This window comes from Malaclemys terrapin, chromosome 13, assembly GCF_027887155.1.
Source record: "Malaclemys terrapin pileata isolate rMalTer1 chromosome 13, rMalTer1.hap1, whole genome shotgun sequence".
Taxonomy (NCBI): domain Eukaryota; kingdom Metazoa; phylum Chordata; order Testudines; family Emydidae; genus Malaclemys; species Malaclemys terrapin.
In genome coordinates this window covers 36,849,667-36,857,716 of record NC_071517.1, presented here as the reverse complement: position 1 = coordinate 36,857,716, position 8,050 = coordinate 36,849,667, and the positions used below count along the sequence as shown (strand labels likewise).

Genomic DNA, 8,050 nt, shown 5'->3' with positions numbered 1-8,050 from the left:
CTCTCCGAAAACCCAGAGAAAGAGATAACACATTGCCCTCCCGAATACATGACAAATTACTGAAACCCCCAATCATTTCCCCCACGAAAGAAAACAAAACAAAATCCTAAAACCAAATTGACCTACTGCTAAAACAAAGCAATAGCCAGACGAGCTAGCCGTTACAATCTGGCCCGGTACCCAGTTGTACAGTCACTCATCTCATGAAAGTGGACCCAATCACTGGATGCCATGTACTTCCAAGGTACCTGCATATGGGTAGAGTCTCGTCATTGTTTCTAGCTCTGGGGCTCTAGGAACCATTCCCCAGTTCAGACCTCTGGTCTGATGCCCTTCCTTTGGCAGTGGGAGGCCACTGTCCAGCTGCCTTAGAGCTCAAAACCGTATCTGAGTTTCCCCAAGGCCCCAGGTCACTTACACACACTCTGCCAGAGCTTCACCTAGACTATAATCACTCTGGGATCCTGGTTGAACCCCTTTAAGAAGAATGTGACAGGAAGGCGAGAAACACAGGTTTAGTCTTTCCTATGTGTGGGCATGGTCGGCCCCTCTCTGCACAGAACAGAACAGCACTGTTCAGTAGGCCCCCGTCTCTGCGCCAGGGGTTCAAACTGTGAACTTCCATCTCCGACATTCATGCCTGTGGGTCCCCTGTATAGAAAAATTGTTTTTCCCTGGTGGTGGGCAAGTAGTCGAAGGACAAGAAAACTTGATGGCCCCAGACTCTAGACTTGATGGCTCTCAATGAGGTCCTCCAAGGAGGTATCAAACACCTTTCCCAGGCAGGACAGCTGTCTGGAAAGCAGCACAACAGGCTGCCATTGAGCCAGGCCAGACTTGTGCTGTCACCGTTCCAATATTTCTACACATAATACAACAGAGTTCACAGTTTGATACCATCATACCCCACTCTGTTACACAAGCAAACAATTAGTCAAAAGCTATGGCACCCCAAGAAAAGTTTATGCCCTTCCCCCCACAAAGACACAGAGAATTCATGAAGTCCACTGGGGACTTGATTATGGCTATTCATTTGAGGTGGAAGGTGCTCGGATAGTGTGGTGATGGGTGGCAGTACAAAAAACATGATAGATAGATAGGTAGAATCTCATCTTATTTACACTGGGGTAATTCTACAGTAACTCCACTGACTGAAGTGGTGTTTGTCTGCATGTTTACCTGTCTAAATACACCTTTCTGCATAAGCAAATGGCAAAGCATGTTCTCATAGAGACAATAATGTCATCAGAGGGTTACATTTATAAAGCAACAGGATGAAATCACAATCAAAGGGAAAACATGGACAGTTTATTTTTAGTGAATAACCTCCACGCTATCAGTTTCCTCAATGAAGCTTTGATCTCCTTGTTCCTTATGCTGTAGATGATCGGATTCATCACTGCTGGCAGAACGGAATAGAGAACAGGCACCACGAGATCCAGACCTGAAGTTGAGCTGGAGGTGGGATGACTGTAGGCAAAGTTAGCAGTGCAAAAGAACAACGACACCACGGTGAGGTGAGGGAGGCAGGTGGAGAAGGCTTTATGCCGGCCCTGCTCAGCGGGGATTCTCAGCACCATGGTAAAGATGTGAACATATGACACAATTATTAAAACAAAGCAGCTTGAGGCTAAGCGCACACTAAAGGCAATAGCCCCAGTTTCACTGAGGTATGTGTCCGAGCAGGCGAGCTTGAGGAGCTGGGGGATTTCACAGAAGAACTGATCTACCATATTTCCTCCACAGAAGGTTATTGCAAATGCGTTCCCAGTGTGGAGTGCACAGTAGAGAAAAACACTGATCCAGACACCAGCTGCCACTTGGATACAAGCTCTTCTGTTCATCACTCTCTCATAGTGCAGGGGTTGGCAGATGGAGACCTATCAGTCATACGCCATGGTGGTCAATAAAGCAAGATCTGCTGAAACAAAAAAGACAAAGAGAAAAACTTGGGCGACACATCCAGAATAAGAAATTGACCTGATGTTCATGAGGGAATTGGCCATGGATGTGGGGACAGTGTCTAGGATGGAGCCAATGTCTAGGATGGACAAATTCATCAGGAAGAAGTACATGGGGGTGTGAAGATGGTGGTCGAGGAGAACAACTGTGATGATGAGAAGATTCCCCACCAGGGCTGCCAGGTAAATCACTAGAAACACCATGAAGTGTAAAATCTGCAGCTCCCGAATGTCAGAGAATTCCAGGAGAAGGAACTCCGTCATGGTGGTTCGGTTGGACATTTTCTTCCTCAGTATATCATGTGATGGCTGTGGAGGGAAGGAGAAGGGCAATGGTCAGGATTAGAGTGACAGAGAAATTGATCCTGATTCTCTCTCTGTAATATCTCATAATGTGAATGTCAAGGGTGCACAGCACTCGTCACTTCCATTGTTGAGGAGTCATGAGTGCTCCTCACCCATCACCCAGAGCACTAATCAGATGCATTATCACATTAGTGAAAACTGGATTATTTCACTTAAAGTCAGTGGAGCTGGTTCAGTTTACTCCATCTGAGGATCTGGCCCTAGATAAAATGCAGTATGAAGGATGGAAAAAAGTACAATCCAAATCCAACAATTCTAGCCAAGATGGTTCCCTAATGTGACAAACAGCAACCCCCCAATTTGGGCATGAAACTAACATACTAAAATGACAACACAGCCTATTCCCACTTTCCAGAGAAATACAACATTGACTCACCCAGCTTCCTACATGGCAGCTCATCTGTGATGATTCCTCCACATAGACGGCCTTCTACCTATTTAGAGATTGATCCAAGGCACCAATCCTAGCTTCACTTCCATCTCTGCGTGACTCTGGGCTAGGAGCATCGCTCAGTTTCTGCTAGGTTGTATTGTTTCCCTCTGGTCAGTGGCAGTCAGGAGACTTAGATTATGTGCTTGGTTCTGCCACTGACCTGCCGGGTGACCTTCGACCAGTCACTTCCCCTCCCTGTGCCTCTGTTTCCCCTCCCTCCCTCCCTTTCTCTGCCTTGTCCATTAGATCTGGAAGCTCTTAAGGGGGTGGACTGTGTCGTACTATGTGTATGTTCTGTGCACATCTCAACAGCACTGCCATTTAACTGGCAGCAATATAGAACAGAGGAAATGGTTCTAGAGCAGGCAAACTGGGTTCTAATCCTATTGACCTTCTGTCTGTCCTTAAGATAGAAAGGTTTTTCTGGGGGCTTCAACTCTGTCTTTTAGCATCATGATGCTTAAAATATATTCTGTGGGCTATCAACTTTGCTTTTCTCAGTTTAACCATCCCGGAGCTATCCCTTTGAAACAGTTGTAATAGAGGGAATGGGTTTGAAATTGTGGTATTAGTGGAAAAAATTAAGGTTCCCTACCCCGGTACAAAGCTAAGTTTCCAATTCTAGGTAGACAGACATTTTCTGCTTTAATTAATTTAAAGGCAAATTGGGTTTTCAATTGAACGCTTTTTCATGGAAAGTCTCTGCTATCCTCAATATATATTTCGTTTTTTCAAGGACAGCAGAGGCTATTTTTTTTCAGTTTTCAACAGCTTTTAGTTAAAATTGTTTTCTTCTCAGTTGCCACAATGGAACATGATTGGATTTTCACAATTTCTATGAACAATCCATTTTTGCTGCTGAAATATAATCCAAAAAATAAGTCTGACTGGTGCTAGGTATTTGATTAAATTGGTAGTAAAACTCTTCATGAGTTCCAATTGTCATGCATATTTATGTTCTCACATGTGCCCTGTATATCAATACCCTAACGTATTTAATTGAAATAGGAAACTTACTGTGCTGGTCTTTGTAGAATTTTTCCCACTTGTGATGCATTTGATCTTCCTCTGCTAGAGAGATAATGTCCAAATAATCCTTTCTGTCTATCATGCCCCCATCACTATATTATCCAGAAACTGTTTCCTGACTTGCTGGGTCCCTCTGCAGTTCCTAGCAAATAAGGATCCACTCCACGGATATGTGCTCTCTGCTGCCCTCTTTGGGCAGGGTTGTCTGAGAGGTGATGGACTAAATGGGATCGGAGACTGAAAGCCCCTCCCAGCTCTAGAGCTGATCCTGGTTTGTGTAGGCACCAGACATGGTCATAACCTAGGATGTCCCTGTTCTGGGGCTAAATAGCTGAATCCGGTCTCCAGGGTTCTGAACCCAGCTCTGATCTCACCTCTGAAGCAAACCACCCTGACAACCTGCACAAGCTGAACCTAACCTCAGGGAACAGCACCCTCCCTGGATCTCACACAATGGCTGCATCCCTGGAAGGACCCTGGGCTAAAAATAAGGGAGGGCTGAGACTCAAAGGGTGTCCCAAAGGGGTTGCAGAATCAATATATATTTATAGCACAGACATGTGATCTAAAGTCGCTAAGAGCCTAGTGGCACTGGAAGCTCAGCAGGCCTGAAATAGCCTGTTCCTTCATTAACTCCACATAGTTACCTCTGGGTGAGCAGAGATTTCCCCCCTCCCCTTTCTCCTCCATTGCAGCAGCAGCTCTTGGAGTACAGCCACTAAGGGAACCCACAGCTCAGTCTGGCTGGGTTGATCTAATTAGGGCATTAAGAGGTACCCAAAGCAAACACTAAAAACTAAAAACCACGTCCACACTCCTGTAGCTAGGGCTATTTTTGCCAACTGGGGATCTGGCTCTTTGATTTCCATGGAGCAATGGCTGATTTACACCAGCTGGGGAACTAGCCTGTTACACAGTTTCACTAAACTAGGAGGGGGTGGTAGATACACTAGAGGTAGGGATCGGATACAGAAGGACCTAGACAAATTAGAGGATTGGTCCAAAAAAAACCTGATGAGGTTCCACAAGGACAAGTGCAGAGTCCTGCACTTAGGACGGAAGAATCCCATGCACTGCGACAGACTAGGGACCAAATGGCTCGGTAGCAGTTCTGCAGAAAAGGACCTAGGGGTCATAGTGGATGAGAAGCTGGATATGAGTCAACAGTGTGCTCTTGTTGCCAGGAAGGCTAACAGCATTTTTGGCTGTATAAGTAGGGGCATTGCCAGCAGATCGAGGAACATGATCGTTCCCCTTTATTCGACATTGGTGAGGCATCATCTGGAGTATTGCGTCCAGTTTTGGGCCCCACACTACAAGAAGGATGTGGAAAAATTGGAAAGAGTCCATCGAAGGGCAACAAAAATGATTAGGGGTCTTGAGCACATGATTTATGAGGAGAGGCTGAGGGAACTGGGATTGTTTAGTCTCCAGAAGAGAAGAATGAGGGGGGATGTGATAGCTGCTTTCAACTACCTGAGGGGGGGTTCCAAAGAGGATGGAGCTCTACTGTTCTCAGTGGTGGTAGATGACAGAACAAGGAGCAATGGTCTCAAGTTGCAGTGGGGGAGGTCTAGGTTGGATATTAGGAAACACTATTTCACTAGGAGGGTGGTGAAGCACTGGAATTCGTTACCTATGGAGGTCGTGGAATCTCCTTCCTTAGAGGTTTTTAAGGACCGGCTTGACAAAGCCCTGGCCGGGATGATTTAGTTGGGAATTGGTCCTGCTTTGAGCAGGGGGTTGGACTAGATGACCTCCTGAGGTCCCTTCCAACCCTGATATTCTATGATTCTATGCCAATGGACCATGACCTGTCTCCTTCTCCCACAGCACATCAGCTTAGATCATTAGCAATACATGTGAAATTAATAAAAAGGCTTTTTTTACTGTGTGATGAAGTGAATAAAACATGCCTCTTTACATTCAAACTAAACTTTAAAATATCCTTCTATAATTTCAGGATGTGTCTGCAAACGTAATTGGTCACTGCAGGAAACTGAAGTCTCAGAAACAATATCCAAGCACACAGTTCTGTCACTTGAGCTCAACCAAACAGATTCCTCAGGTGGTAGCAGTTGTAGGCACTTATCCTCTTTGTGTCCATGTGGCCAAGGAAATAGTGGCATGAGAGTCACCTTGCAGAGTTCCTTCTATTGCTGCCCACTCATGGCACAGTCAAATTAAGATTTATTGGGGCCCTGGGCACAAAGACCATTAGGGGCCCCCAGCCCACTCCTTGCCACAGGGCCCTACACCCTGCTCCTCCCCTTCCCCCTGCTCCTCCCACTCCCATCTCAGCCACACCTGTGCCAATGCAGAGTAGTTCCATTGACATCCAGGGTTTAATACTGATGAGGTTCTGGCCCAATGCCTCTGGGCTCAATTCAGTGCTAACATGAACACTGGTGTAAGTTACTTGTCTGGGGTCATTTTGTTCTGACCTTGGTGTAAATGGAAAAGTGCCATCACTTGTACTGATCTGGCATTCCATGCGGCATCCCGTGTCAATCTACTCACATCAAGGCTGAAAAAGGATTTCAGAATTTGGTTGATGCTTTTTTTTATTTATTCCTTCTCTGTGCATCGTTGTGTACACTGCTGCATATAGGGTCGATAAAAGCTGGGTATGAGATTAGGTAGACCATGCCTTGTCCTAACACACAACCTAATTGTGTCATAATGATAGATTTCTGTTTGATTGTGAACTACAGTAATAGATAGATAGATTACGCAAATTATTGATCCTCTTTTCCTGCCATGACTGTCTATGTCCAGATCATAATTTTCTTATAAGTATTCATTGTTAAACAATATTTTCCAAAGCATGTCTATGAATATTTCTTATCCCATAACTCCATTACAATCAGCTCATTATATTTACTCGGTGTATGAACTTAAAACTCTTTCAAGTGGATATATTTTCAACACTCTGTTTTCTTTGACTGGATAAATTGAAGTATTACTGTAAAAATGAAGGGGCCAATCCTCAGCTGGTGTAAATTGTTATAGCTCCATTGAAGTCAATAGCACTATGAGAATTCAGATCATGAGAGGATCCACTGTGAACACTCATGATTATGATTTCAAACCCCACTACCCTTGAATATTCTCTACAAAGGCCCTGGTTCAGGAAACCACTTTGCTATATGCTTAACTTTAATCACATGAGTAGTCTCTTAAAAGCTTAAAGTTAAACTCATGCTGTAGTGAGGTGGCCTGGCTCCCACTCGCTTCTGTGAGGGACAAGCCAGAACAGCTGCCGGAATGGGCAGAGTCACCGCTGCCTGTCCCTGCCCCCCAGAAGTCAAGGGGCGGGACAGGAAGTATAAAGGCCTGGCCCCAGCGCTCAGTTGCGGCCCGACCGCGGGAGAGGGCAGACGCTGGTGCCCGAGCTCCTGCTGGACCGAGCCTGCCCCCAGCCTGGTAATCTGAGGAGGACTGGCCGCGCCTGCCCCGAGCCCAGTATCCTGAGGAGGACTGGCCACGCCTGTCTCAAGCCCGGTAACCTGAGGAGGACTGGTCGCGCCTGTCCCGAGCCTGGTAACCTGAGGAGGACTAGCCGCGCCTGCCCCGAACCCGGTATCCTGAAGAAGACTGGCCGAGCCTCCCCCGAGTCTGGTATCCGGAGGAGTGGACTGAACTTCCCCTCACTGAGGGTCCAGAGGAACCGCCCAATCTACCCAGCGCTCGCTGCCCTGAGGAGCCCATGAACTGGGACACAGCGGACAAGGCTAAGGATGTGCAGGTACCCGTGGAGGAGGAGATGGGAAGTGGCCCGGGGATAGCAGACCCCAAGCCTATGTCAGTGTGTTGCGGTCAGGATCCCCACTGACCCAGCAGCAGACGGATTGCTGCTGATACGGCCCCGGGCTGGGACACAGTGGAGTGGGTGGGCCTGTGTCCCCCCCTGCCACCCCACCCTGGGTGGCAGTCTCTCCTCCTACCCTACCCTCATGCCAATGCTCAGCCCCTGCCTGAGGGCCTGAGCCCTGAACTACTGTTTATTTGCTCAGCCCCTGCCTGAGGGCCTGAGCCCTGAACTACTATTTGTTTGCTTATTTGTTTCCTCAGCCCCTGCCTGAGGGACTGAGCCCTGAACTACTGGTTATTTGCTCAGCCCCTGCCTGAGGGCCTGAGCCCTGAACTGTTTGTTTGCTCAGACCCTGCCTGAGGGCCTGAGCCCGGGACTACTGATTGCTCGCGACCCCACCCCAGCTTAGGGCTTGGACCTATGAGATTGATCTGTTCCCCAGCCTTG

General features: G+C 47.2%; 1 pseudogene; it reads right to left on the bottom strand.

Moving 5' to 3' along the window:
• Positions 1-1,286: 1,286 nt before the first annotated feature.
• On the bottom strand, positions 1,287-3,860 carry LOC128847288 (olfactory receptor 14A16-like; annotated as a pseudogene).
• Between the last annotated feature and the right edge of the window lie 4,190 nt (positions 3,861-8,050).